The following is a 27,899-nucleotide window of genomic DNA, read 5'->3' as shown; positions in this document are numbered from 1 at the left end:
AGCCTGGACTACAATTGTGTTGTATGCTTCCCTAATAGCTGGAATGGCAGTCACCTACAATTATACTCAACATTATATTGGCTAAGATGGGACCTCACAGACTTTTTTGTCCAGGCTGGCCTTGAACTACCCAATCTCTACCTTCTTGCTTAGCTCATAGATATAAGGTACCACACGTGGAATGTTAGACATTTTGGATGCTGCCAGATATATAGTCATCCTTTTGGGAAACACTAATTACTTATCTCATCTCTTCTCACCCTGCCAGAACAATCTTCTTTGCTACAGTAAATATCCAGTATTTAGTGAGTGATGGCAGGAGTGGAGCTAGTGCTAAGCTGATAAACTGCCAGACAGAATGCCTAAATCCTGAACGATTTAGGAACAAGAGGTGCTGAAAGAACAGCTCCTGAACTTCGGCACATTAACTACATTGTTCTTCCTTGGTAATGAGCTCATTCCTACCGCTGTTGTTTGAAAAAGGCACTCTTCTTTTTCCCCATCATTCTCTATGGGCATAGTATTTCCTCTTGGTATTTATGACTCCTGGAGGTACTATTTACTCAACTCTCTGTCTTCTCCATCTCTTCTACATAATGACAAGTTCGTAGCTTTGTTTCTTGTATCTTCAGTGCCTAAGACTGCTGACATGGGTGTCGGTGCACCAAAACCTACAATAAGACTATGAACAGGAGACTCTGAAGAACTTAAGAGTGAGCTAGGGGAACTCACATCGCTGGGATAGCTCTGTACTTCTTCCCATCCTCTTTGTGGGGGGAGCAGGTAACCCAAGCACATTCATAGGTGATGTCAGAGACACAGAGGGTAGATGGGATTATGCAAAGACCTCTTAAGACCCAGCCCTGGAATTAGTTCCCTGACATCTCCACTTCTCCTTACTGTATTGATTATTTGTTGGTTCTGTAAGAGAGCAAGGCAGAGTTCTTTTTTTTTTTTTCTTTTTTGTTGGTCGTGGGGGCTGAACTCTGGGCCTGGGCGCTGTCCCTCAGCTCTTCAGCTCAAGGCTAGCGCTCTACCACTTGAGCCACAGTGCCACTTCCAGCTTTTTCTGCTTATGTGGTGCTGAGGAATCGAACCCAGGGCCTCATGCATGCAAGGCAAGCACTCTACCACTGGGCCACCTTCCCAGCCAAGGCAGAGTTCTTATAGGGGACTGGAGGAGAACTCATAGACAGAACAGAAGGATCATTCTTACTAGGCCAGGTCACAATAGGTAACTGATGGGATTTGGGCACACCAGTACCTCATTATCATAGTCTTCTATTTACAAGATGTTTGCCACTTTAGAGGGCTTGCTTCCACACTAACTTGTTTAACAACACACATTCTATCTAAGATACATAGTGTTGCAGGTGAGTTATTCTGTCCTCTTACAAGTAAGGAAATCTAGGTTGGTGAGACTTCACTATTTGCTAGTTAGGCATCCTGTCTTGCAGTTTATCAACTTGCCACAGTGCATGGGGCTTTAAATCTTCAAAAGAAGGCAGGAGCCTGATGTCAGGTGTGTGTTGACTTCACTGTGCTCAGAAGGCTCTGCAGAATTGGTTTCTGCTAGCATCTCTAGCCACAGTCCAGGCCCTTCCCCCTGGTTCCTGAACACATCTACTGTATCCTTCTGCATCAAGCGTGTTCCTGATTCAGGGCCTCATGTGGTGCTTCTGGTTCCTCTGCTTGGAGCACACATCAATCCAGTTTTCAGTGGCATATCTCCTACTTCAGAAGGGAGTTGAAATGCCTTCCATTCTTACTTATCCTCCTCTTCCTTATACTTTTCACAAAAAATCCTGGGTTTTCTTTTTTCATTCCTCCTCTTCAATTTGGCCCTGTTAATTGCCAAATCATCCCATAATTTATAATTATTCATTTAATATCTGTGTCTCAAACTAGGCAAGAGTACTGAGAGTAGCTTATTTGACTTATTCACTACTTGATGCTAGGCACATAATATTCTTGTTTGCCTACATAATAAGTAGCGGCCAATGGGAGCAGCTAGAAAGGCAGATTATGAGTCAGACTACCTGGGTTTGAATCCCAAGTGCATTAAGTCCCCCAATTAATATTGAGAATTTTGGGTTAATGGCGTTGTTGGTGGTACAACAACAAGTCACAGATGTGTGTTTTAAAACTCTTCAGGAATTTTCTAGTAAAAACCCCAGGTCTAAAGTAGCTACAGAAAGGGATATGTTATATGTGATTATTTTTCTTCTTAAGTTACATCCCCGAAGTTTCTCCTCCTCTTCCTTATTTGGAGTTGTCGTCTAAGGTTCCACCTCTTGTGGAGCGGCCAGGCCTCAGTCGCCTTGAAAGGGGACGACCCAGAGACAAGTGCATAGCTTCCGGGAGAGCGGCCCTAGAGTTTGACCTCGGAACGGAAGTTCAAGGTTTTGTGTTCCCGCCGGGCAGGAAAGGAGGAGACTCTGGCGCAGGCGCAGTGACCTCATCAGCGCCGGAAACCAGGTCCGCGCCAGTGCAAAGCCGTCGACGAGCTGGGTCTGGTGGTCGGGTGGGCTTCTCCCCCCCTTCCCCCCCCCCCCCAGATTTGGCGGTCCACGTGAGCCAGGGAAGTGGGGTCCCAAACAACGCCGAGGGCTGGAGCTGCGCCAGCCTTTAGGGAGGATCCGCGCATGCGCACAGATCGGTAAACTGAGTCTGGGTGTTCTCTCGCCTCCCTCCCCGCCCCCCGCGGGAGCTCTGAGGCCTGCTTTATATTTACCTTTCGGAGCCAGAGTTTCTCACGTGTGCACGGAGATGCGTAAGTCCCGCTTGGTCTTTGCCCGTTCAGGAAATATTAACTGCACCCTAAATCCAATGACATGATGAAAAGAGAAAGCCCTTGGCGTGCTTTTAACGATGTTATAAATGTGAGCTCTTACGAAAGCCTTATGTAATTGCAGTTGGTTTTTTTTTGTCAAGAAAGAGATCAGGCTTTGCCATCTTCCTGCCTTAGGTCACCCTGCACTCCCCACCCAGATTTCTTGCTAATGGATCCAATCAATCAGTGGAGGAGTTGACAGTGGGATAGGCTCAATGCAAACAGGTGACTTAAGATACTGCCCTGGCCATGCAGTCTCTCTTTTAAGATTCCTGCAAAGGGACTGAAGTGAGTTGGTAATTTGTAGCTGCCCTGAGTGGAATTATCTGGCAGTTTCAGAATGTATTTCAATTTGTAAATTAGTTTAGGCAGTGTTGATGTTCAAAATGGAGCGTTTGGCACCTGCTTCCCTTCATTCTCCCCTTGGTTGACTGAAAACTCTGTAAGAGGGAAAGGCAGCAGGGGGCGGAGAGAGCTAGCTATCCTTAGTACTTCCTCTTCTCATTCTCATTGCTCTGTTTGTGGACAAAAATGTAGTATTAGCCAGGCACCAGTAGTTCACACCTGTAATCCTAGCTACTCAGGACACAGATCTGAGGTCCTTGGTTTGAAGCTAGCCCAGGCAGAAAAGTCCATGAAAGTCTTATCTCCAGTTAACCACCAAAAGGCTAAAAGTGAAGCTATGGTCTGAGTGGTAGAGCACTAGCCTTGAGTGAAAAAGCTTAGGGACAACACCCAAGCCCCAAGTTCAAGCCCGAGCCTTAGTACCGGTACACGCACATACACAATTTATGCAATAACAAGAATGGGCACTGTGGGGCTGGGAAGGTAGCTCAGTGGTAGAGCGCTTGCCTTGCAATGCATGAGGCCCTGGGTTCGATTCCTCAGCACCATATAAGAAAAAAGCCAGAAGTGGCGCTGTGGCTCAAGTGGTAGAGCGCTAGCCTTGAGCTGAAGAGCTGAAGGACAGCGCCCAGGCCCAGAGTTCAGGCCCCACAACCGAAAACCCCCCCCCCCCCAAAAAAAAGAATGGGCACTGTGCCATGCCTTTGAGACTAGAAAAAATACATAGGATCCCCTTTTTGAAAGATCTCACAGATTGAGGGGGGAAATGTAGTAGAGGCTTGGATAGTAGTGGAGTTTATTTAGCACTAAATAAAAGGTTCACAGAAAACCTCTTTATTAAAGATGATAGTTTCTTTACTTGATGTCATGTTTTTTAGTTAATGCTAAAGTTACATATTTTCCCAGACCCTAAGTTGTCATGGAAAATGAGTGTTTTACCTGTTTTGTATTCAGTCAGTGTCCACCTCAGACAAACCACCTGGCTCTGGGAATATATTCAAAGGACCTGTGTAGGGCACATTAAAAGAGCTTCAGAGGTTTAACTGTGCTTCTCATGTTGACATTCTGACTTTGGGGTTTGCTGCCCTACCCCATAATATGCGTCTTTTTTCTTCTCTTTTCTTTCCTTTCCTTTTTTTGTGCTTATCCTTGGGCTTGAACTTAGATCCCTGAGATTTTTTTGCTCAAGGCAAGTATTCTACCAGCTTGAGCCACAGCTCCACTTCGGGCAGTTTTGGTGCTTAATTAGAGGTAAGAGTCTCATGGCCTTTTGTGCCTGGGATAGCTTGGAACCTTGATCCTCAGATCTCAGCTGCCTGAGTAGCTAGGATTACAGGCATGACCCACTAATGCCTGACGGAATGTGCATTCTTGATTCGTAAACTCTCATCCTTCCTCCAAAGTCCACAATCCTGCCAGGCTTCTGAATACTGGCCATGTATCCATTGTCCCTTTTTTTTAAACTACAGCAGTGATGCTCAACAGCTCTTATCTCCACACTTAATTATGTATTCGAATTAATTTCCATGATATGTTTGTGGGTTCTGCAGGAAGGGCTGGAGGATAGTTCAGGAGTCTTGAGTTTGAGATCTGGTCCCAATTGTAATTGGCTGGTAGATATAACTTTGTCGAGCTCAGTTTCCTGTGCTCTCACATGCAAAGCCTATCTCACAAGTATGAGTACATACACTTGTGGCAAGAATTAAGTTAAAGAAGATGGGCGCTAGGCACCAGGAACTAATGCCTATAATGCTACCTATTCAGGAAGATGAAATCTGAGGATCATGGTTAAAAGCCAGTTCAGGAAGGAAGGTCTGTGAGACAGTTATCTCCAATCAACCACCAAAAAGACCAAAGTGGATCTGTGGTTCAAGTGGTAGAGCGCTACCATTGAGCAAAAAACGCCTGGGCCCAGAGTTCAAGCTCCAGGACTGGCGTGCTTGCGTGCACGCACACATACACACACACACAAATTAGATGGGAAGCAGTCTTCACCCCTTTGTCCCTTTATAATTTATCTCCCCAGGCTCATGCAGTGCTTGTGCCTGCAGATTTTATTTAATGCCAGTTGCATTAAAGGAGGGCCTGTCACATTCACTTCAATTATGAACTTGGATTAAAGGTTTTCCTATTCATCAAAAATCATACAATTTTAGAATTCACATCTTTCGTCTCAGCCTAATGTTCTGTCCACTTCTGGGTATAATTCACAATATTTCTTTAACACCTTTTTAAGTTTGAAGTGTTTGTCTTTTAAAAGAAATAGAATAGACAGAATAGCTCAAGAAATTCAGGCTTATCTGGAACTTCATTTATGTAAGAAGCTAGGGATTTCTGTCCCTTATCTGTGTTGCCTCTATCCTAACTAATAAACCTCTTAAAATTGTTCTAAAGGCTGTGGGCCAGATTATCTTTTGGCTTTATACTTACTCCATAGTTAAACTTGTAGTTCAAGCCACCCCTGTGGCTTTAAATATCCTCTATATGCCAGAGACTCCCAGATTTACATCTAAAGTCTAGACTTTATAATCTTCAAGCCCATGTATCTGTCTTTGAGCATATGTACTTTATTCAGAAACATCTTTACATTTAATCTGAAACAAGCCTCCTTCGCCAAATCTGCTCTGTATCCAGGGCTGTCCATCTTCACGGAGCAGCTGAAACCAGGGACTCATGGATCTTTTTTGTGGTCTTGTCTTTCATAGTTTCCCATGCATGTGTAATAAATCACCAAGTTGTGTCACTTCTGCCTTCAAAATGCAACCAGACCTATCCAGTTTTTTCCATCTCCATTGATACTGCCAAAGTCTAAGCACTATCATCACCATCATGTTCCCTGTACCACCCTAACAACTGTCTCTCAGCACACTCCTTGAGTCCTTTTTTTCTACATAGCATCAAGAGTAATCTTTTGAAGTACAAGCTGGTAAAACCCTGCCGAAGGCCTCTGACAGTCCACACATATTCCCGCTGCTGACCTCTAACCTCAGCTCCCACAATTCCACGTAATTGTAATTCTCTCCAGGCATGTTAAGTCACATCTCAAGGAGTCTTTCCTTGTTATGCAAATTAAGTTCCCATAGGCCTTATGAAACCCTGACCCTTTGATTTTTTTTGCACTACTCAATTTTTTTGTACTATTTAACAGACACCCATAGTGCCCATTAAAACAAAAACAAATATATAAAACAAAATAGAGCGAGGTGGTGCCAGTGGCCCATTCCTATAAACCTACTTGGGAAGCTGCGATCTGAAGATCAAGTTTCAAGGCTAGTCCAGAGAGACAAATCTGAGAGACTCTTGCCTCCAGTTAATAAGCAAAAAGCCAGAAGTAGGCATGTCAAGTGGTAGAGTGCTTTGAGCAAAAGGGAGTGCCTAAGTCCTGAGTTCAAGCTTCAGTACTGGTGTACACACACACACACACACACACACACACACACACACACACACACACACGAATGGTTCGAATGACTGGAAGAGTGGCTCTGGTGGTAGAGCGCATGCCTAGCGAGCATGAAGCTGGTTAAAGATGAGAGCAACAAGGTTGCTTTATGACAACTGTCAAAGAAAAATTGAACACAATGAGTGATGAAAATTCAGAGAAAGGAGACATCACTGGGATGGGGTCTAAGACGAGTAATTTCTTAGGGAAAACCAAATCTTTTATTCTTTCTTTCTCCCCACACTTTTGTTATTGTGCATTAGTTGTACAATGTATGGGACTCATATTTCTATACATAGACATAGTATACTTTGATGATATTTGCCCCATCTAGTACTCTTTCTTATCCCTCCTCCCACCACTCCTAAAAGTCCTGCTTTCAAGTATAAATAAATATTCAAGAGACAATATGTATCATTTGATAGAATAGTTTTATTTAAAAGAACAATTCAAAATAAAAGTAGAGAAGTAAATTGAGGCCATCTTGTGGATGAACTTGGGTTCCCCACTAAGGAAACTTTATTGACAGTAGAAAGCCATTGATAGTCTTTAGAGCTTAAATATTGACACTTGGAAACCAGTGGCATGAGAAACATATGTAGTGGAACTCTCAGTTGGCAGCAAGAGAGAAACATCCTAAACAGGTTGAAGCAGGAAGTCCAGGGATGGGCCCATCTGTAGGTCTGGCTTGTTCCAATAGCTGGAGTAATGTAATTGGTTTCCTCCCTTGCTTTCCTGCTCTGCATCCATTGGGTAACAATCCTGGATGGCTGGGACAGCCTGGCTCAATTCATGTGGCACATCTCAGGGCCAGTATTTGTTACCTGAAGAAGGAAGTGGACTGTGGCCTCATTCAAATTTCCACTTTTCCCTCCTCTAGCTCTGGGAAGGTATTAGCCCCAAACAAGCAACATCCAAGAAGAACTTCCAAAGGAAGACAGGATTTGTCTTGGAAGCTGTATACTGAAGAGTGTTGGCTCAACAGCAACCAGTATTCATTGCTAAAAGAGGGATGGGTCCCGGGAGACTGTGTATCAGTAGGGAGGCCTGGAAGGATTGGACCCTGCTGCTCAGTTCTTTGCAACCATCAAAAGCCCTTTGAGAGTGCTTTGGGTGCCAAGGGTCCGTGTCATCACCAAGGGCGCTCATCACTGTGGGGATAACTTGGAAGTGATGGATGGGATGAGGATGGGCTCGAGGTTCCCAGCTCGTCATCACATCTTGCGTTCATTTCTGTCTGCTGTCACAGTATGCTTGGAGACAGGAAGGCTTGCTAACAGCCTTGGCAGGGAAGTTAATCTGTCCAGACCTATAGTGATTTCATTCTTTTTGATTCTGTATTACAAAAATGGGCTTTAAAAAAAAGACCTGGTGCTTTTTTAAAAAGCTGTCTGACTTTTATTTATTGCATAAATCCTAGCACAACAATAAAGGAAGAGGAAGAGGGGAAACAGTGGGGGGTGCTGTGACCATTAAACAGACAGATGGCCCCTGGTAGATGTGTAAATATCGTTTTCAATTTATCTTGTATCCTTTAAATGTGGTCTTGTCAAGAAAAAAAGAAGTCCTTATGCTGTCATAGCACCAAGATGTCTGTTCATACAGGGGACTACAGCACAGCTTTGGCAGATTTTTAAGTAAGCATTGGCTAGACACGAAAGACAGTAGCTTTTACTCTTACCATTTAAGAGGGCAGGGGTTTATGAAACATGGGGGTAGAAGAAAGGAGTCTGTATGCTGTTTATTTCTCTTTGCCTGTAGCTATTTCTTCCACTGTGTGGTCTTAAATGTGGAGGACGCACAGCTTTTAGTGTATGAAGACTTTTTGTCTTCTCGTACAGATGGTACAGTTCCTGAGGGCTGGCTGGGTTGCTGAACTGAAAAAGCCAAGGGACACAGAAAGCATTAAATACATGACTTTGAGCAAGGGTGGTGAATTACAGTGTGGTGGACTTGGCTGGTGTGTGTGGCTGATGTGGAACTACCCTGAGGGAGGAGTGTCAACTGATGAACTGACCTACTTGGATACAATTTCTCTCCTCCCCCCTTTAACCTCCAGCACTTTCAAGTCTCTTAAACACGGTCCATCTATTAATTCTATATGATGGAGACGAACGTCAAATGTTACCATCTAAAGAAGGTAATTGAAAGAGCATGGCTTTTCCATGTCTGTGGGGGAGGAACTGCATTTGCAGAGCCTCTGGACATCAGTAACATCTGACAGACTCGTAGGTGGTAAATGGAATGAATAGGATCTATCATGTGGTAGAGAGTGGTTTCTGCAAATGGGAAATTAACGGAGCTCACGGTGAGTCAGATCTGAGATAATGGCATTCAAGGCTGTTGACTCCCACTCAGGTATTTTAAGGACTAACTCAGCCATTCTTAACCCCCTTAAAACACAAGGTGCTAGGAGGTGACAGGAGGTGACCCCGAAGCATTATCTGTCCCCTGTGGGCTCATTTGCATAATACACACTCTGGTACAATCAACATGTATCAGCTCTGGCCCTTGAAAACTGGTGGAGCCATTGCACGGATGCTTCCCTGCAACTGTCCCTTTCCAGTTCTCTCACCGCTCCTGCTCCTCTGAAGCCAGCGGTGCCCCTGCCTTTGCTCCCTCCTTGAGAGCAGAGGTGCTCCCTGTTAGCCATCCTCCTGGGTCCTAGCCACACCAGCCCCTGCTCCCCAAAGGGAACCACGGGCCCACTCCCTTGAATTCAGAACTTTTCCAGAAAACTGGACAATCGGTACCAGCATATGGAATGATTCTTTTCTGGTTTGGAAGGTGTTTTTAAAAATGATTTTAAAAAGAATATAAGAATACATATAGAATACCGATCATGATGGAATTGTGGGGACTGTAAGTGGACCCCCTGCATGGGTGTGGGAATAGGCAGCTCTTCTCCACAGTGCTCTCAGCCATGAGCATTTCAAGTACAGACGCGGCTAGCGGCAGCAGATGCGCTGGGCCACGCCTGCCCTGGATCCTCATTAGCTGTTTTCACTTCCAGGCAAATCGCCAGGAAGTACAAGTTCTAGGGTGGCTGCTGAGAAGTGCTGAAAGGGGGTGCTCTCTGCCTTCACACCCCAAGCATCAGCTGGTCTCCCTCTCTCCTCCTGGGGGGCTCTTGAACTCAGTTTTTTTTTTTTTTAAAGATAACATTCTTTTGCTGTCTCTCACTGGAATGTCCTCAAGTTCCTAAGGAACTGCCTGTCGTGTGCAAAGCACATTCTACTCTGTCTTTTAAGATTTGTATAAACTGTAGGAAGTAGGCATGGGCTCAGAAAGATCTGGGTTTGAAGGCTGGCACTGACATTTTCCAGCTGTGTGACTTGAGGTACCTCAAATGACCTCTCTGTTTTATTTCCCAACTGTATATGAAGTAGAGTAGTTCCTCTGTAGGATGTGAGATTTTTAGCAGGATAGTTGTTGGAAGGCCCTTAACACTGTCCTTTAACATGTAGTGAGTGTTTAGTTAGAGTAGCTATTAACTCGGAGAGTTTGAACTTGGCTAGGTTACTCAACTTATTCAAAGTTATACATCTAGTAAGTAACAGACTTAACCAAGGCTGTGAGCTCTAAACTTCTGGATTCTATTTCCTTTGCTTCCTCTCCTTCTTTATTAGAAAAGATGCTGCATTCCTTCCAGAGTACCATGAAAAAATAAATTGGAGCTCTTCGGTACTTTGGCAGTGAGCTGTACAATTAAACTGCAAAGCTAATAATCATAAAAAATACAATGCAGTAGCTAATCTCTTTTGAGTACCACTATGTAGTTGTGTATGCTTTCTAATCTTTAATAGGCATGTTGTCATCAATTTAGCGCCAGTAAAGCCTGCATTATTGACCAAATATTTGGAGGAGCCCAGGAAAATGAATAGTCAAAGCTGAGGGGGGGAGGGGAAGAAGGGGGAGGAGACGAGCAAGTGTCAGGCCTTACAGTTGCACTAGAGCCCAGTGAGAATTTCTTCTTGCCTTCTTGTGTTGGTTAGTATCCCAACCCCTGGATCATTCCCAGGTCTTCACTGCCACATGACATCAGGTAGGAAGTTGTTAGTGGGTTGTGCCAATGGGACCGACATGCAGAGAGGGAACGTGATTTACCCAGTAGTAAACAGCTCATGAGTGATGAACGGGAGCTTTAGAATTGAGGTCTCCGAAGGGAGCACAGGAGCAGCGTGGCAGACCTCGATAATCTTTTTTTTGGGGGGTCCAGTCGTGGGGCTTGAACTCTGGGCCTGGGCGCTGTCCCTCAGCTCTTCAGCTCAAGGCTAGCGCTCTACCACTTGAGCCACAGCGCCACTTCTGGCTTTTTTGTTTTTGCTTATGTGGTGCTGAGGAATCGAACCCAGGGCCTCAGGCATGCAAGGCAAGAGCTTTACCACTGAGCCACCTTCCCAGCCCCAGACCTCGGTAATCTTAAAGACAGAATCTGGGGTTCTGGAATACCAGTGCATTTGCCTGATTTTTAGTCTTTACTTTTGCTATAAAAGTTCATGGTCACTGGGCTCGGGGGTGGGAAGGTGGGACAGTACCTGGCACTGTGTGTGTGTGGGGTCTTGAGAGCTGATGTCCACGCAGTTGGACACTGGGTTGTGGCAGCACTGTAGCTGCCTCCCTTCCTGCGTGAAGTGCTACTAGCTGGGGTTGGTGGGGGGTGTCTGAGATGTCAGAACCCGAGCTATTTCTAGGCATGTTAGTGTCATTGGCTGGTGGGGGACTATTGCCTACTTTAGATAGAGAATATTTCAAGCACTAAAGTGCTGAAAAGAGAATAAGCCTGCCTTTGAGTGACATTATTCCGTCAAATTATTTAGCAGAACCAACCAAGGGAAATAAATGCTTCTCTGTGCCTCGGTTTTCTCATCTGAGAAATGGGATGTTGCCATTTTTATCTATCTTTAAGGCAGGCTTGAAGATAAAATGAGCTAGTGCATGAGCACCTAGCAATGTGCTGGCTGCTAACAAAATGATAATTTTTTCTCCTTCCTCTTCCCTCAGTTAGACACATATCTGCTACTTTATTTTATATTCTTAATTTTATGTATTTTGAGACAGTGGTCACTTTGTTCCCTAGGCAAGCTTTGAACTACAGATCCCCCTGTTTTTGCTGAGTTTGTAGATATGTGTCCTCACACCCAGGTCATATATGATACTTTAATCCTCCTCCTCTTCTCGGGCCCACTGACACCCCCTCCCCGCCAAATGTGTGCAGTCTTCCCGAGGAAATGAGTTGGGAATGGTACATATTCAGGTTAGGTTTGGTGGTGAGGATCTAACATGTGGTGCACACTGGTTCGCAGCCCTCATTCCTCCTGGTAGAAGGATTGGCAGCTGACTTCTCTTGGCTGAGTCCCCTTGCCCGACTCTGACCCTTTCTGTTGCCTGTGCCTTACTCCAGGATCCCAGTGGAGGCTTTCTTTGTGACCGTACTGCAGCTTACTTTCTCCTTCCGTGTACCTCATGGCCTCACTCTTCCACCAGAGTGATCTGGAACACTAAGAAAGTGTCTGTCTCAGGATCTCTCAGGATATCTAGCCTTGGTGGAGTCTCCTAGGTATTCTGGTGTCCCATAAGCCCATATCCGATTAACAGGAGATGGTAGAGAATGGTCCCATGTGGCCTAGGTTAGACCACAGGGGTTAGACTCTTCCACAATGATGCTTCCAGCAATGTGACCTTGTGAAGCAACCTCCCCAGAGCCCCAGGTTCCTCATGTATAATACGAGTATACTCACAGTATCACAGGTGGTAGCATTTGAGATAACTTAGGTCAAGCCCTTTGAGCACACACATAGCCACAGGAGGTAATGCTGGGCATCAGTAGCACCAGATACCGCTGACCGCCTCTTCTCCATTCTCCCAGTTTCCTTGCATTCCACTGCTTTTCTCAACATTTGGCTTACTTGCTTTGTTGGTTCCTTATCGCCTAAATCTAGATAAGCTTCAGGTTTGGTATTGTTGGTGGTGGTGGTGTTGATCGTGGGGCTTGAACTCAGAGTCTGGGCTCTGAACCTGGGTTCTTTTGTTCAAGGCTTGTGCTCTACCACTTTGAGCCACAGTGCCACTTCTGGTTTTCTGGTAGTTAATTGGAAATGAGAGCCCATTCTGGCTTTGAACCTCAATCCTCAGATCTCAGTCTCCTGGGTAGCTAGGATTACAGGTAAGAGGCACTAGCACCTGGTCTAAGCTTCAGGTTCTGTCCTTCTCCTGCTCCCTCTGTCTTTTCCAAACTCTCTCAAGTCTTCTCCACACTGTCAGAGAGTGCCCAGCAAGCCCCAGAGTCCAGTCACCATCCCTGTAGCAGCACATGTGATTGTGAAGTGGCGCTAGCAGACATGTCATTGGCTTGAAGACACGCAGCCTTTCCCATGTAGACTGCTCCCAGTCATTCTGTCAGAGCTTTTGAGTTATGTTAGCAGTTTTGTGTGTAATTGATGCCCTTGAGTAACAACCTGTCTGGTGATTGTTGCGGTTGTCAAGGCTAAACAGGCAGAGAAGGAAAGAGAAAGGTGGAGAGATGAGAGCTACTTGTTGGGGTTCTATGACAAGAGCCAGGGGAAGGAGATTCTGCATGAGCCTAGAGATAATGAGGCAAGCGAGTCCTTGTTCTCAGGGCTTCATATTTAGATTGTTTGGATAAAGACCTTAAATCTCAGTTGCTGACCTACACAGAGACTTCCAGGAAAGCATAAAACCTATGGACATTAGGTACAGACGTGTAAATTGGCTTACAGTACTGTGACAAAATACTGGAAGCAATCAATAAAGGAAAGGAGTTATTTTGGCTTCAGAGGTTTTCGTCTGTGGACATTGAGCCCCATTTCTTTATCAGTGCTGGTACTTGAACTTAGGGCTTTGAGCTTGCTAGTCACATTCACTATCACTTAAGCCATGCCCCAGATCCACTCCAGTCTTTTTGCCTTTAGCTGTTTTTCAGATAGGGACTCTCATTGTTGCCAGGACCAGCTCTAGACCCCAATCCTCTACTTTCATCTCCTGAGTAGCTTGTATTATAGGTGAGCCCTTACTTGGCCCAATTTCTTTGGGCCTGTGGCAGCACAGTGCATTGTGGTGGGATCATGTGATTAAAAAATGGGTTGTTTACCTTGTGGTAGTCAGGAAGGAAAGAGGAGAAGGGACTGGGGTCCAATACCCTCCATCTAGGACACGCTCTCAGTGACTTTCTACTAGGGCTTTCCTCCTAAAGTTTTCACCACCTCCTAGTATTGCCACAGGCTGAGGACCAAGCTTTTAATGTGGCCTCTTGGGGACATTTAATATCTAAACTCTAGTAATGCATAGCTTCTGGGGCTCCATAGCATAGTAAGGTGACTCTAGTGATATTTCATTGTGTATTTGCAAGTAGAAGAGAGGACTTTGGTTGTTCACAACACAAAGAGATGATAAATGCTTGATGTAATGGATATTACTAATTAGTCTGATTTCATCACACACTATATACTTGTAAGGAAATATCATGACATACCCATAAGTAAGTATAATTATTGTATATCTTTTTAAAAAAGAAATTTTTTGGTGCTGGTCCTGGGGCTTGAACTCAGGACCTGAGAGCTATCCCTGAGCTCTTTTGTTCAAGGCTAGTATTTTACCACTTTAGCCACATTTGGCTCAACTTCTGGCTTTTTTTCTTTGTTGTTTTTTTTTGGTGATTAATTGGAGGTAAGAGGATAAGCATCTATGTACTTTCCTGCCTGGCTGGCTTCAAACCTAAGCCTTTTGAGTACCTAGGGTTTCAGGCATGAGCCATGGCCTCAAGCAAAGGAGCTCAGGGACAGTGCCCAGGACCTGAGTTCAAGTCCCAGGGCTGGCACAGACACACACACAGGCAAACACACACACACACACACACACACACACACACACACACACACATTTTGGTCTGTGTTTTGGATTCAGTTGATCTATAAGTAAAAACAATGAAAAAGTAATTTATACCTTCATAGGTTTTAAAAATGTGGTTTAGAGCCAGTGGCTCACGCCTGTAATTCTAGTTACTCAGAAGGCTGAGATCTAAGGATTGTAGTTTGAAGCCAGCCTGGGCAGAAAAGTCTGTGAGACTCTGATCTCCAATAAACTACTCAGAAAAAGCTGGAAGTGGTGCTGTGTCTCAAGTGGTAAAGTGCTAGCGTTAAGCACAAAGAGGCTCAGGGACAGCAAAAAAAAAAAAAAAAAAAAAAAACTGGTTTAGGAGAAGATGAAAAGAACAGGGCCTGGAAGAAGCAAGATACTGCAGGAAACCATAAGGAAAAAAAAGGGTGAGGAAAGAGGAAGGGATGGGAGAGGAGGGAAGGAAAGAGGGAAGGAGAGGAGAGGGGGAAAGAAAGAAGGGAACTAGCATTTATTGTTCAACACTTGACACCTTCTTTTCTCTTTAACAGTCACAAAAGCTCTGTAAGGATCAAGTATACTTTATAGACTCAGAGCAGATAAAATCCTGCCCAACACACTGAGGAGAAGCAATGGTCTTAACTCCACCCTACCGGATGACCTAGCTGGTGGAGACACAGGGTGTTCTGATGCCATTTGTAATGTTGAGGTGATCGGTTGTCAGCTTTGGTTTCTGCCATTGCCCTTGTGACATGTGGGGACAGTGCTGAAAACTTTGACTTGTTTCTAGCATAAGCCAATGAAGGTTTTATGATGACTTGGTACCCTACCCCAAGCATTTTATCCCCCCCAGGTGCATGTATGCATGTATGCATGTGTGTGCACATACACACACATGCACACATACACGTGTTCAGGTGCACACAAACAGATAGACTTCCTGACCACACATTACCCCTAATTTAGCAAACTTTTGGAGTTTCTCTGCTTCTTATCATTTCCATAATGATCTATGGTTCCATCAATTTCCTTTTTCAGCTTAGAAAGTACTAGAGGTAGGATAGGGTTATTATATCCTGACTTAGTACAAGTCAGGCCCCCGGTTGGCCATCCAGTGGAATCCTTCTGTCTCACAATGCTTATATGCAGAAAGAGTCACACCACACAATTTCTTATTTGATGCCTTCTTAGAATTGCTACAAAAGAAGGACAATTAATTCAGGCGCTGCTGGCTCACACCTGTAATCCTAGCTACTCAGGAGGCTGAGATCTGAGGATCACGGTTCAAAGCCAGCCCAGGCAGGAAAGTCCGTGAGACTCTTACCTCCAATAAACCACCAGAGAACTGGAAGTAGCGCTGTGGCTCAAGTGGTAGAGCGCTAGCCTTGAGCTGAAGAGCTGAGGGACAGCACCCAGGCCCAGAGTTTAAGCCCCACAACTGACAAAAAAAAAAAAAAAAAAAAAAAAGGACAATTAATTTGAAGAAGGGAGTTTAGGGAAGAAAGAAAGATATTTCCTTTCCTTTGTGCTTGATTGTTAAAAAAAATAATCTTAGCAGCTGAAATGTGGTACTTGTAGGCTTGAAAATTTCCCCTGGCATTGTGTTGGAGTTCTGTGGACCTCTGATGTGGTTGAGGTGTTGAGCGAAACAGGGGTTTCCCCCCCACACTTCACACTGGCAGTAGGAGCATTATAGAGCCCCCACACAGCCACTACCACTTCAAAAAGAACACCTTGGAAGTGGGGTATCGTTGAAGATCCACATTTGCCCTGTCATGGTTGGCCAGGGGTGATGCTGGATCTCCATGAATCGTTCATCTGAGAGATCTTTCCCAGATTCTCCATGGTTATCTGGCATCTGAGGGCTTCATAAGGTCAAAGAAAGTCACTCAAGAGGACATCTGGGGACGGACACAGCCAAGAGGTTCAATTTTGCTCTCTTTTTTATTCCTGCCTGTGAAATATTTTCCAATTATTTTTTCCCCGGGTTGTTCTTCAGCAAGCAGTTCTCTGTGCCTTCCTGCCCAGACTTTCCGAGCAAGACTCTGCTATGGAGCTTCACCTGGCAGGAACAGGGTTTGAATGCTGACTGAAGTTTAGAAAGCCATTTAAATGTCTTACAAGTGGACTAGCCCACCATGCCCTCTCTTCCACATACAGTTCACACCCTTCTTGGAGTCTGATTTAAGATCACTTAATTAGAGTACTAATTAGAGACTAATCAGGTTGCTAATGAAGTAGCTGACAGCCTGGATCCATTTTAGAAAAAAAATAAGGGAAAAACATCCATGGCCTTTTGTTTGCACCTTGCACAGGAGATGACATTCTCTTTTTAATTGCTTTGAAACAGGCTTCACTGAGCAAACCAGACTCCGTCATTCATGCTTGGCTCCTGGTCACGTTGCCTATACCAGCGAGAGGTTGCGCTGCAGGAGACAGTCGTATTCAGACTCTGGAAAACAAGGGTTTTTTTCTTTCTTCTGTGCTTAGAGCTTACACATCGTATGCTTTGAAAGGGGGACAGAAGTGCCCACAGATGACCCTCTCTGTATTGTGCTTCTGAGATTAAGTGATAAATCTAGACTAAGCTGAGTTCTTGAACCTGCACATCTCCCAAAGTGTAGATATAATTATCTGTTGGCAAAAGCAACAGTGATCCTTGAGACCAGATGGATATTTGAAATAATATTTCCTCCCTTTTTTATGTCAAACTGGGTGATGGACACTAGACAAAATTCTGGAATTTCTGATTGTTACTCTTTTTTTTTTTTTTTTCCAGTCAGGGAACTGTCCCTGAGCCTCAAAGCTAGTGTTCTACCACTTGAGCCACAGTGCCACTTCTGGCTGTTTTCAGAGTCGTTTATTGGAGATAAGAGTTTCACTGATTTTCCTTTGTGAGCTGGCTTTGAACCGAGATCCTCAGATCTCAGCCTCCTAAGTAGTTAGGATTATAGGTGTGAGCCACTGGTGCCTGGCTGATTATTACTTTTGTAGAAATGACACTAGTGACTAATTCTGCCACAATCGACATTACTCCATAGAACCTGAGGCCAGTTTCTGGGTGTGGAAGCATGTAAGAGTTATGGGAATTAAGGCCTGACTTGAAAGAGAAAATGACAGGAACCACCAGGCCATGAGATAAGGGAAAGAAGAGAATGAGAGGAAAGGGGAAATCCAAATCTGAGGTCAACGAATATTTATGGGTACCAGGAAGTAATACAGGTATCTAAAAGAAGTTGAATGACATACCTTAAAAATATAATAGCCTATAAAATGTGCCAGGACTTGTGCTATCAAAGGTTATAGAGCCATGATGAAAACGTGACTCTGAAAGAGACAATAAAGAAATAATAGTAGGAAAGAGTGTACAAAGCACTGCAGAAAATAAATCCTTTGTAGCGCAGGCGTGCCCTGCGGGAACACTGCAGATTTCCTCAGAGAAGGCTGGCAGCTGAGAAGTGAAGGTCAAGTAAGAAGTGACTAGTCAGGCCTAGCAGAGCAGGCTTAGCAGAGCAGGCCTGAGAGGGACAGACCTAGGAAAACAGGCCTAGGAGAGCAGGCTGGGAACAGCACATCTAGAGGAACAGGTCTAGAAGAGCAGGCCTAGGGGAACAGGAATGGCAGAGCAGGCCTGGAAGACTAGGCCTGGTAATAACATGGGCCTAGGAGAGCAAGCTGGGCAGAGCAGGCCTAAGAGAACTGGCCTAGAAGAGCAGGACTGGGAGGGCAGGCCTATGAGGGGGAGACCTAGGAGAGCAGGCTTGGGGCGGGGGTGGGAGGGGGAAGGCCTAGGAACATTGCCTGCCCCTGAAGAAGTCCACTGAGTTTAGACCACTCCAGGTACAGTGGCTCTGGATTCAATTAATTAGTTGTGTTTGTTTGTTTGTTGAGATGATCTCCCTGTGTAGCCTAAGCTGGACTTAGACTTCTGAAATTATGCTTGATTTGGGGTTTTGCTTTAAGGTTGCATACCACACTGCTGATAAAGAACCAATGACCTAGCTCCTTTGCTCCAAGAGAATATAACTGATCTGACTTCTAGAATGCCCTAGGTTAGCAAGTTTCAGGGAGCCATGGAAGCTGCCTCTGATTGTCCTACTCCCTTGCAATAACTGCTTTGTGATCCTTCATCCTCATCCTAGACATTGAGTTCATGAACCTTTCTAGGCCTCCCAGTGCAGAGCTGCTCTTGGCCCACCCCTGACTGCTACTCTCCTTAACATGCTGTACCTACCATGCACCACATGAACTGCCCTCCCTGCTTCTCCCCTGCTAGTCTTTGAGTTACTTAAGAGCAGGAGCCAGGTCTTGAAGTCTTAAAGCCAGGGGCATTTGCTTGGCCCAATTGCACATTCAATAAATGTTTGCCAAATTGAATTAAACAGTGTTAAGCCGGGAAGAGACTTCAGCTAGACTCCAGTCCTTTCTTCTTGTCTTCCAGAGGGCTTGTGGCAGACAGGGTCTGGGATATCTGGACTCCTGATTCCCAGTGTCGTTTCCTTGGGATGTTATGTTTTGTGCTCTAAAGCCCCAAAGAAAAGCTCAAAGCACTGAATAAATACATAAATGTTGGAGGAAAATGCCTTCCCCTGCAAGCTGTAGGTGGCTCTCCCTGGCTTGGACGGTGCTATCTTCATCTCACCCACCAGGCCCATGGCATCAGGTGACTGTCATTTTCTTAGTAGAATTCTGCTGGTCTCTCCTCTTCATCCTTACCGCTTGTCATAGTTCTGGGCCTTCACAGATTCTCATCCCTTTTACCTTCAAAAGAGGGCCGCCTCTCACATTCCCTAGTGGAATGCTTTGTTTGTTTTTAATCTCCTCTAACAGGCTTTGGCCCAAAAAATGGTTCTAATATAGAGGCTCTGGGGTTTTCTTAAAGTGAAGTGTTAGGGCATTTTTAAAAACTGGCCTCTCTTCCTTGGAGACAGAATCATAGTTCCTTTTGCTTTTCTTTGTTCTCTCTTTTATTTACTTATTTTTTTGAGGACTGGTTGAAGAGCCGTGCTGAAGAGTGAAAGCTGCAAACACTTGTCTTTCACTGATGGTTGTGCTGAGACCCCTAAAGTAGAAGGAGCTAGCTGAAGAGCATAGAGTTCGGCCCTTCACTTCTACCTTCCACTTACCCTTTTCCCTCATCAGTTGTTTGTGTCCCTGTAGAGTTCTCTCTTGTCAGACTCAAAATGCTCTCAGCTTGGACTGAGAACTACTGCCAGTCTAACAATTTCATGAAGGCTGTGAGGCAAAGAGCATGAGCTCAGGATGTTGAGCTAGTTCAAATCCCACAACTGGATACAATGTCTTTTAAACCTCTCTGAGCCTGTTTCCTCTTCTGTAAAATGGAGCTAAAACTTCCATTGCTGAATGTTTAGAGACTGCTCAAAAGATCTATTATAGGGCTGGGAGGGTGGCTCAGTGGTAGAGTGCTTGCCTTGCATGCATGAGGCCCTGGGTTCGATTCCTCAGCACCACATAAGCAAAAAGAAAAAAGCCGGAAGTGGCGCTGTGGCTCAAGTGGTAGAGCGCTAGCCTTGAGCTGAAGAGCTAAGGTACAGCACCCAGGCCCAGAGTTCAGGCCCCACGACCGGACTGCCCCCCCCCAAAAAAAAAGTCTATTATAGGCCTCTCTGTGCAATTACCCAATAACAGACCAGTGGGTTTTTGTTTTTGTTTTTGTTGGTCATGGGGCTTGTACTCTGGGCCTGAGCACAGTCCTTCAGCTTTCCAGCTCATGGCTAGTGCTCTACCACTTGAGCCACAGAGCCACTTCCAAGACCAGTGGGTTTTTAAAGAATGAAATCAGGGGCTGGGAAGATGGCTCAGTGGGAGAGCGCTTGCCTTGCATGCCTGAGGCCCTGGGTTCAATTCCTCAGCACCACATAAGCAAAAAGAAAAAAGCTAGAGTAGCACTGTGGCTCAAGTGATAGAGCGCTAGCCTTGAGCTGAAGAGCTGAGGGACAGTGCCCAGGCCCAGAGTTCAGGCCCACGACTGGACCCCCCCCCCCAAAAAAGAAATAATGAAATCATTATAGTTTTACTTAACATTGGTCCTGGCTGCACATCCAGAAGGGTGTGTTTGACCCATCTACCCACCATTTTCACAGACATGAGTGTCTAGTGCAATAAATAATTTGCTGCTCTAATTATTGTGGCTGTCACCATCACTATTGTGATGCTTATTGATGGCTTCCTTCTCTTTGAAAGATAGATGTCTGGGGTGATAAGTAGTTACATGTAACTGAACATATCCAAAGAATAAAACCTGCTCACCTTTCTGTATTTTGTTTTGTGTTTTTTAAAAAATGCACTCATCTGTCAAAACAGAAAGAAAAAAAATGTTTAACCAATGGGGCCCTTGGACTAATTGAATCTAGGTGCTATAGCTACTGGGGTATCCTTGGCAACTGGGCAAGAGCTGAGCTGGCTGGTCAGAGCTGGGCTTTCAGATGGAGGACACAGAAAGGTGAGACTTGCAAAGTCTTTTGTGTCTGTCAGCTAGTGTCTGCAGGCAATGCAGTCTTCTCTCAAAGAGCCTTTTGAATTACAAGGAAGGTGTGAGTGCCCAGATTCTTTCCTTTGAATGGCAATATTACACTTTGAAACTAATGTCTGGTCTTGATTAAATAGCTCTCTGGCTAAGTGGTGGCATATAACAGTATCTTAACCCTAGATGAAGAGTAATCGTAAGAGTACCTTTCTTTGTATACTGGAAGCTGGAAGCTGTCACTTCTCTATTCATGAGGGCTCCCTGAAAGAGCTCTGCTACTTGAATTAGGCCTTAGTAACATCAGCTACTGTGACTGGATTCTCTACCCTTTTTTTGGCAGAGCTGAGGATTTGCACAATCTGAGTATTTGTTTTAGTATAAACTGATTGCATGTAAGAGCACTTTGTTCCTTCCTTTTTTTCTCCTTTCCTCATCCCTTCCTCCCTTTTCCCTTCCTTCCTCCTTTCCTCCTCTCTCCCACCCTCCTTTCCTTCCTTCCTTTGGTGGTACTAGAGTTTTGAGCTCAGGGCTTCCTGATTACTAGGTAGACACTCTTACTGCTGAGCTACATCTCCAGTGTATATCAGCATTTATCCTAAGGAAAACTTGAACGCACAAAAACTTAAGACTTTGTCTCAACATTACTCATAAACCCTAAAACCCTTATCTCAGTATTAATCATACTAGGAAAAGTTTGGAAACACCCCTGGAATGTCCAACAATGAGGACATGATTGAGATCAAAGCACATCACCAGAAAAGGAGTTGTATGTAGCCATTAAAATTATATTTGTGAGCAGTTTTTAGTGGAAAATGTAAGAAAATGTTTATGATGTAATATAAAAGTAAGACATCAGTTTGTGTGTGGAGCCTGATCCTGACTTCAATCAATCAATCAATCTATCTCTCTATCTATCTATCTAATATATATGTATATATATAAAGATATAGAGATGAAAAGATGAAAGGTGAATGACTATGGTGATAAGTGTACCAAAGTTATCACTTTGGTGTGGGATGATGATTTTTGTTTTCTTCTTTATATTCCTGATATTTTCTATTTTTCCACAGTACATACGAATGACTTCAATTTCTGCACAAGTGTTATTTAGCAAAAGCAAAGACAAGGAAGTGGCACTGTGGCTCAAGCGTAGAGTGCTCGCCTTGAGCTGAAGAGCTGAGGGGCAGCGCCCAAGCCCAGAGTTCAAGCCCCATGGCCTACAAAAGCAAAGACAAAAATCTCATAGGTTTTGAAGGCAACGGAGGTAGAACCTTTAAATTAGGGTTTTGTTTTTGAGTGGCAGCTGTTGGAAATTAATGTTTAGCACTTACATAACACATTGTAGGAGGTTTCTAAAGCATTTTATTGCACCTGAGCTCATTTTTATACCTTCCTTATGTGGTAGGCAGCAGGAATTGTACGATTTTATGGGAAAAGGCGTGTGTGTGTGAACCCTGCACTTTGCCTTTGTGACAATTTTAAGATGTATAGGGACCAGGTGAGGAAGGGGTGGCTTCGTTCCTCATCCCTCAAAGCAGAGACAGTTAAGATTGAGGATACTGTATCATCAGCTGCCTCATGAAGTGGACACAGTCAAACCATGTGCTAGCCTGATGTTTGAAAAGCGAATTTCTATGCCTCGTTGCTGGGGTGGAGGGTGTTCTAAAGGAGATTTCTAGTTTAATATATAGCATTAATTATGCTAAGACCTTCAGGGAAGGGAAAGGAGACCCTGAAGTAGCACAAGTCATGCCCATCAGACTGAGACAGGGCTGAGTGGGCCTGCCTCTGCTGGCTGTATTCCCTGGCTGACCAGCTGGCCCTGGGCTGCTCTAGCAGACCATCCTCAACCCCCTTCCGTGAACCTGCCAGTCCTCTTTCCTGGATTCCCATGCACTTGCTGGCTCTGGTGTACCAGGCCTTCTGATGTCTTTCAAACGTAGGATTTAGGGCTCACTCTTTTTCAGGTGATCAAAGAATTCCAAGCTTCTCCCCTCCCCATTTTCCTGATGCTGTTCTCCATGGTGGCTTCGGTCCACATTCAGAGGTGGCAATCTGTGTGTTCCCCAGCAGTTATCATCTCTGATATCTTAATGAGTGCTTCACCAAGGCTGATTTTTTTTTTTGGGGGTCAGTCGTGGGGCTTGAACTCTGGGCTTGGGCGCTGTCCCTCAGCTCTTCAGCTCAAGGCGAGCGCTCTACCACTTGAACTACAGCGCCACTTCCGGTTTTCTGGTGGTTTTATTGGAGATAGGAGTCTCACGGTCTCTCCTGCCCGGGCTGGCTTTGGACCGCGATCCTCAGATCTCAGCCTCCTGAGTAGCTAGGATTACAGGCGTGAGCCACCAGCGCCCGGCAAGGCTGATTTCTTTTTACCCCTATGTGTGTGCAGGGCTTCACAAACAGGCAAGTATTAAGGGGATGGTGCCACATAGCCAGGAAGTTTGAATGGAAATTCCCCCACTAGCTTGATGTAAAGAATGTATATCCCCTGAGCTCTCCTCTGTCCATCTGTAGCTTTGGACTACGTGTCTCCCATCTAGTATTGCCCCATGTCAACACATGCCATCTAAGGCCTCTCACGTGGGGACACAATAAAAAAAAAAAACAAAACATCATGCACTGACCTAAAAGTTGTATCCAGGAAACAACAACCACAATAACACATGTCATCTCAGTAACATTTCATTGACTTGAGTTAATCATGTGGCTTTGCCCAGCTGCAAGGGGATTGGAAGATTGGGAACATGCCTGAGGCTACCAGCTGATCTCTGCTACCTTATAACATCCGTGGAACCCTTCCTACGTGTGAGACACTGTTCTTCATACTTCAATGCTCCCATTAAATCTCAGCCTGATGGGGCTGAGGACATGGAGATTATTTCACAGATGGCCCACGGCGTGTTGGAAGGTTAGATAACCTGTCAGTGTCTTATAGCTGGGAAGCCATAGGCACTGGATAGAAACCAAGTAACCTCATTTTAGGGCCTGAATTCTCAGATTCTGCACTTTTCCCCCTGCTGGTTGTGGGGCCTGAACTCTGGTTCTGAGCACTGTCCCTCAGCTCTTCAGCTCAAGACTAGCACTTTTACCACGAGCCACAGTGCCACTTGCTGCTTTTTCTGTTTACATGGTACTGAGGAATCGAACCCAGGGCCTCATGCGTGCGAGGCCAGCACTCTACCACTGAGCCACCTTCCCAGCCCAGACTCTGCACTTTTATCTCCCTCATGCTCTCTCTTCTGGCGGGATTTCCATAAAATTGCAGGCAATACAAAAGAAATGCCTGACAAGCAGTGCCTGACATGGAAGTTGCTCACCAATGGCAGCTATTTCTATTCTTCTTGCTCTGGTTGGCTACCTCAGATCCCTTCTGAGTCAAGGTGGGGTATAAATAGATGATGATGTGATGAAGTATTATTAAAAAGGTAGCTCTTTTGTCCTGGCATCTGGGTTTGGGTGGAATGCTTTAATAGAACCTTGCGGAGAAGTCTCGAGTAATTACCCTCATTCCCTAAGTATTTTCGCAAGTCATGCCCGTTCTTACCTGGTAACGACATGAAAACCAAGTCTACATTTTAATTACTGGCCTGCCATGTCTCATTATGGGTATCTGTGAGGCTGCTGTTAGCAAAACCTAGGGACACAGCAGTAGTTTATTTTGCATTTGTTTTAATTAAACATGAACACCAACCTTGACTTGTTCCGTGCAAGCACTGTGGTGCTGTAAAGTGATTTCTGAACCTCTTTGTAGAGCCAAGGGAAGTGGAGTGACCCTGCATATCTCTGTTGCTGTATGGTAATAACTGACAGTGCTCTGACCCTCCTGGGGAGGGCTCTGCAGCCATCTGGCTGGTGAGTGTGTGTGGGGGTGTAGGGGAGTGGGCAGGCAGCACCCCGCCCCCAGCAGAGGAGCTGTTCTGGATTTGCTAGATGTGCATTGACCGGCGAAGAGTGTCACTGAGTTTGCAGATGTCAGTGGTGTGCACTAACCTGGAGGATACAGCGGTCATGCCATTTCTTCTTTGCCAGGTGGGAGTCAGAAAGCAAAAGCTTGGATATTAAGGAAGAGTGACTTCTTCCTTAACATGGGGAACTGAGAGACAGCTCCTGTTTATTTCTTACCTTCTTTTTTCCCCCAAGGAGACCCTTTCTGTCTTCCTTCCCTTCTTCCTTCCCTTTGTCTTCCTTTCCTTCCCCTCTCCTTTCACACCTTCCTCCCTCCCTTCCCACCTCCCCCCTCTCCTTGCCTCCTGTCTCTCTTCCTTCTTTGCTCTTCTTCTCTCTCCCTCCCTTCCTTCTTCCTTCTCTTTCTCCTTTCCCTCTTTCTTTCTTTCTCTTTCTTTCTTTCCTTCCTTCCTCATTCTTTCTTTCTTTCTTTCTCTCTCTCCCCTCTCTCCTTCTCCCTTCCTCCCTCCCTCCTTCTCTCCCTCCCTCCCTCCCTCCTTCCCTCCCTCTCTCTCTCCCTCTCTCCCTCCCTCCCTCCCTCCCTTCCTTCCTTCCTTCCCTTCTTTTGGTGGTACAGAGGTTTTGAACTCTGGGCCTTGAACTTGCTCAACAGGAACTCTTACCATTGAACTAGGCCTTCAGCCAAACTGTCTTGCCTGTTATTTTTGACACAGGCTTTCTCTTCCTATCCAGGAATGTCCCTTCCTTCCTTCCTTCCTTCCTTCCTTCCTTCCTTCCTTCCTTCCTTCCTTCCTTCCTTCCTTTTCCTATCCTATCCTATCCTATCCTACCTTATCCTTTCCTATCCAGTCTTCTCCCAGCCCTATCCCGGTGCTGGGGATCAAACCCAGGGCTTTGCATATGCTAAGCAAGTGTTCTCCCACCCAGCTATTCCCCCAGCCCAAGAAGGCCAATTTTGTCACTAGTAGCAGCCCATTGTCTGACAGTCTCTTACTGATTACACTATCCACTATAAAGTGCTGTGCTAAACCATGGGCCAGGATGGAAAGGCAAGGAGACATGGCCAGTGTCACCACACAGGTCGTAAACTAGAGGCTGTGCAGAATAGAACTCTGAAAGTACTAAGTAGAGTTACCCAGAATAGAACTCTGAAAGTACTAAGTAGAGTTACCCAGAAAGCACAGGAGGGACCAGGAACAGAGAGCCCCAGGTGAAGGTCAGTGAATCCTGTGTGTACAGGCCTCATAGACCATTTCTACTAGTTAGAACCCACAGCACTTCACTATTTCTGAGAATGAAGTAGGTCACATTGGGTAATGTAATCATGCATTATCACTTTAGCTTTTAACTGAGCCTTGTTCTGAAGCATCTTTGATTAAGTATTGACAGTTTTGGCATGGAAAGCTCTGTCAGCTAGATATTGGATAAAATTTTGGCAGGTCTTTAATAAAAAGAAATACTCTGTCAAATAAAATGTACTCTATGATTATGTCAAAATAATTGTCTCGCAGGCCAGCATCCAGAGGGGAATATGTGTGGTGAATGTAGTTACTTTATGGTAGTAAGTTTATTAACTATGAGACTTTTTTCAACATGATATCGTCCTCACTTTAGAGAAGGAAGAACATTAATTTAAAAAAATCAAGTGGATGGAGGGGTGGGGGAGGATGGGAAGGGATGGGAAGGGGAAACAAAGGAGGAGGCTACAATGCTTGATAAGAAATGTACTCATTATCTTGCACATGTAATTGTAACTCCTCTGTATGGTATTTTCACAATAAAAAAAAGTTTAAAAAAATTAAGTGGAAAGCATCAATGGTGAGATTCAGAAAGGGAATGATGAAAATAACAGTCAGTGCATCTGACCTTTGGAAAAGAGCTTTAGGGGAATACAGAAAGAATTTTACAAATCAATATGTCCTGGTCATTAGGGATTTGCTATTGATATTTTTCAAACATCAGAGCAAAACTGAGAGCACTCTGACTTTAGCAAGGAAAAAAATTAACCATAACACACAAAGGCCACAAGCCAAACCATCTTCCTGCTTATTCCTCATGTGCTAATAATTACCCATCTATACAGAAAAAAATTAATGTGGATTTAGATATATTTAGTTCAATTTCTTCCCCACCTACCCCCATAAAAGAATGTTTTTAAATAATACTGAATTATTTCAAATATCCCCCCCAAAGGGGGTAAGTGACTGCATTTTACAACATGGTTATACTGGAACATTTATTATTATGAACTATTTGGCCTTCTCTTAAAAAATAAAATTGAATGTTCGCTTCAGCAGCACATGTACTAAAATTGAAACGATGCAGAGAAGATTAGCATGACCCCTGCGCAAGGATGACATGTAAATCCATGGAGTGTTCCACATTTTAAAAAATAAAATGAAATTGAGCTGGATGCTGGGGCTCCTGTCTATAATCTTAGCTCTTCAGAAGGCTGACATCTGAGGATGGTAGTTCATGAGATTCCTTTGTGCAGTTAACCAGCAAAAAGCTAGAAATGGAAATATGGCTCAAGTGGTAGAATGCCAGCCTTGAGGAAAGAGGCAAGTGAGAGCACTATACTCCAAGTTCCAGCCCCAGTACCCCAGTACCTACAAAATAATAATAATAATAAAAGATAATATCAATATGGAGACAGTAGCTAAAAGGGTTTTGTCATGTTCAACTTGTGGAGAGATGAGGGAAGATGACAGTCACAATGATGAGAGCTGTCACCCCTTGAGGACACGTGGTAGATTCGGCTGGGGAGAGGTGGGGCGGGGGGAGGGGGAGGGCTCCACGGTGGGTGCCTTCTCATGCTTCAGAGTCTTTGCTTCCAAGAGGCCAACCTGGAAAGTAGAGCTGCAAGTGGAGACCCAGCCTGACCCGCCCCAGTGTTCTCCAGCCTCTGGTTCCAGTGAAGTACCCAAGTCTGAGGCCTGCCTCCAGGGACTTGCCTATCTGTTCTTAACTAAGATTTGCCCTTTTAAAATCAAATTTCTGTTGGAAATTTAAGCTCCTGATCATTTCCT

General features: G+C 44.8%; 1 protein-coding gene and 1 non-coding gene across 2 annotated transcripts in view; both read left to right on the top strand.

The window, feature by feature from the left end:
- Positions 1–2,537: 2,537 nt before the first annotated feature.
- Positions 2,538–27,899, top strand: part of Pla2g2c (phospholipase A2 group IIC) — a 68,333-nt gene continuing 42,971 nt past the window's right edge. The window contains exon 1 of the mRNA XM_042688769.1: positions 2,538–2,659. The gene's annotated coding sequence lies outside the window, so the exon portion shown is untranslated. The remainder of the gene's footprint in view (positions 2,660–27,899) is intronic.
- On the top strand, positions 27,154–27,258 carry LOC122115358. The gene has a single exon (XR_006148758.1). It is a non-coding gene; the product is annotated as a U6 spliceosomal RNA (small nuclear RNA).

The sequence above is a fragment of the Dipodomys spectabilis genome, unplaced genomic scaffold, assembly GCF_019054845.1.
Source record: "Dipodomys spectabilis isolate Male_0828 unplaced genomic scaffold, ASM1905484v1 ptg000118l, whole genome shotgun sequence".
NCBI classification, from domain to species: Eukaryota; Metazoa; Chordata; class Mammalia; order Rodentia; family Heteromyidae; genus Dipodomys; species Dipodomys spectabilis.
This window is presented reverse-complemented; position numbering and strand designations above follow the sequence as displayed.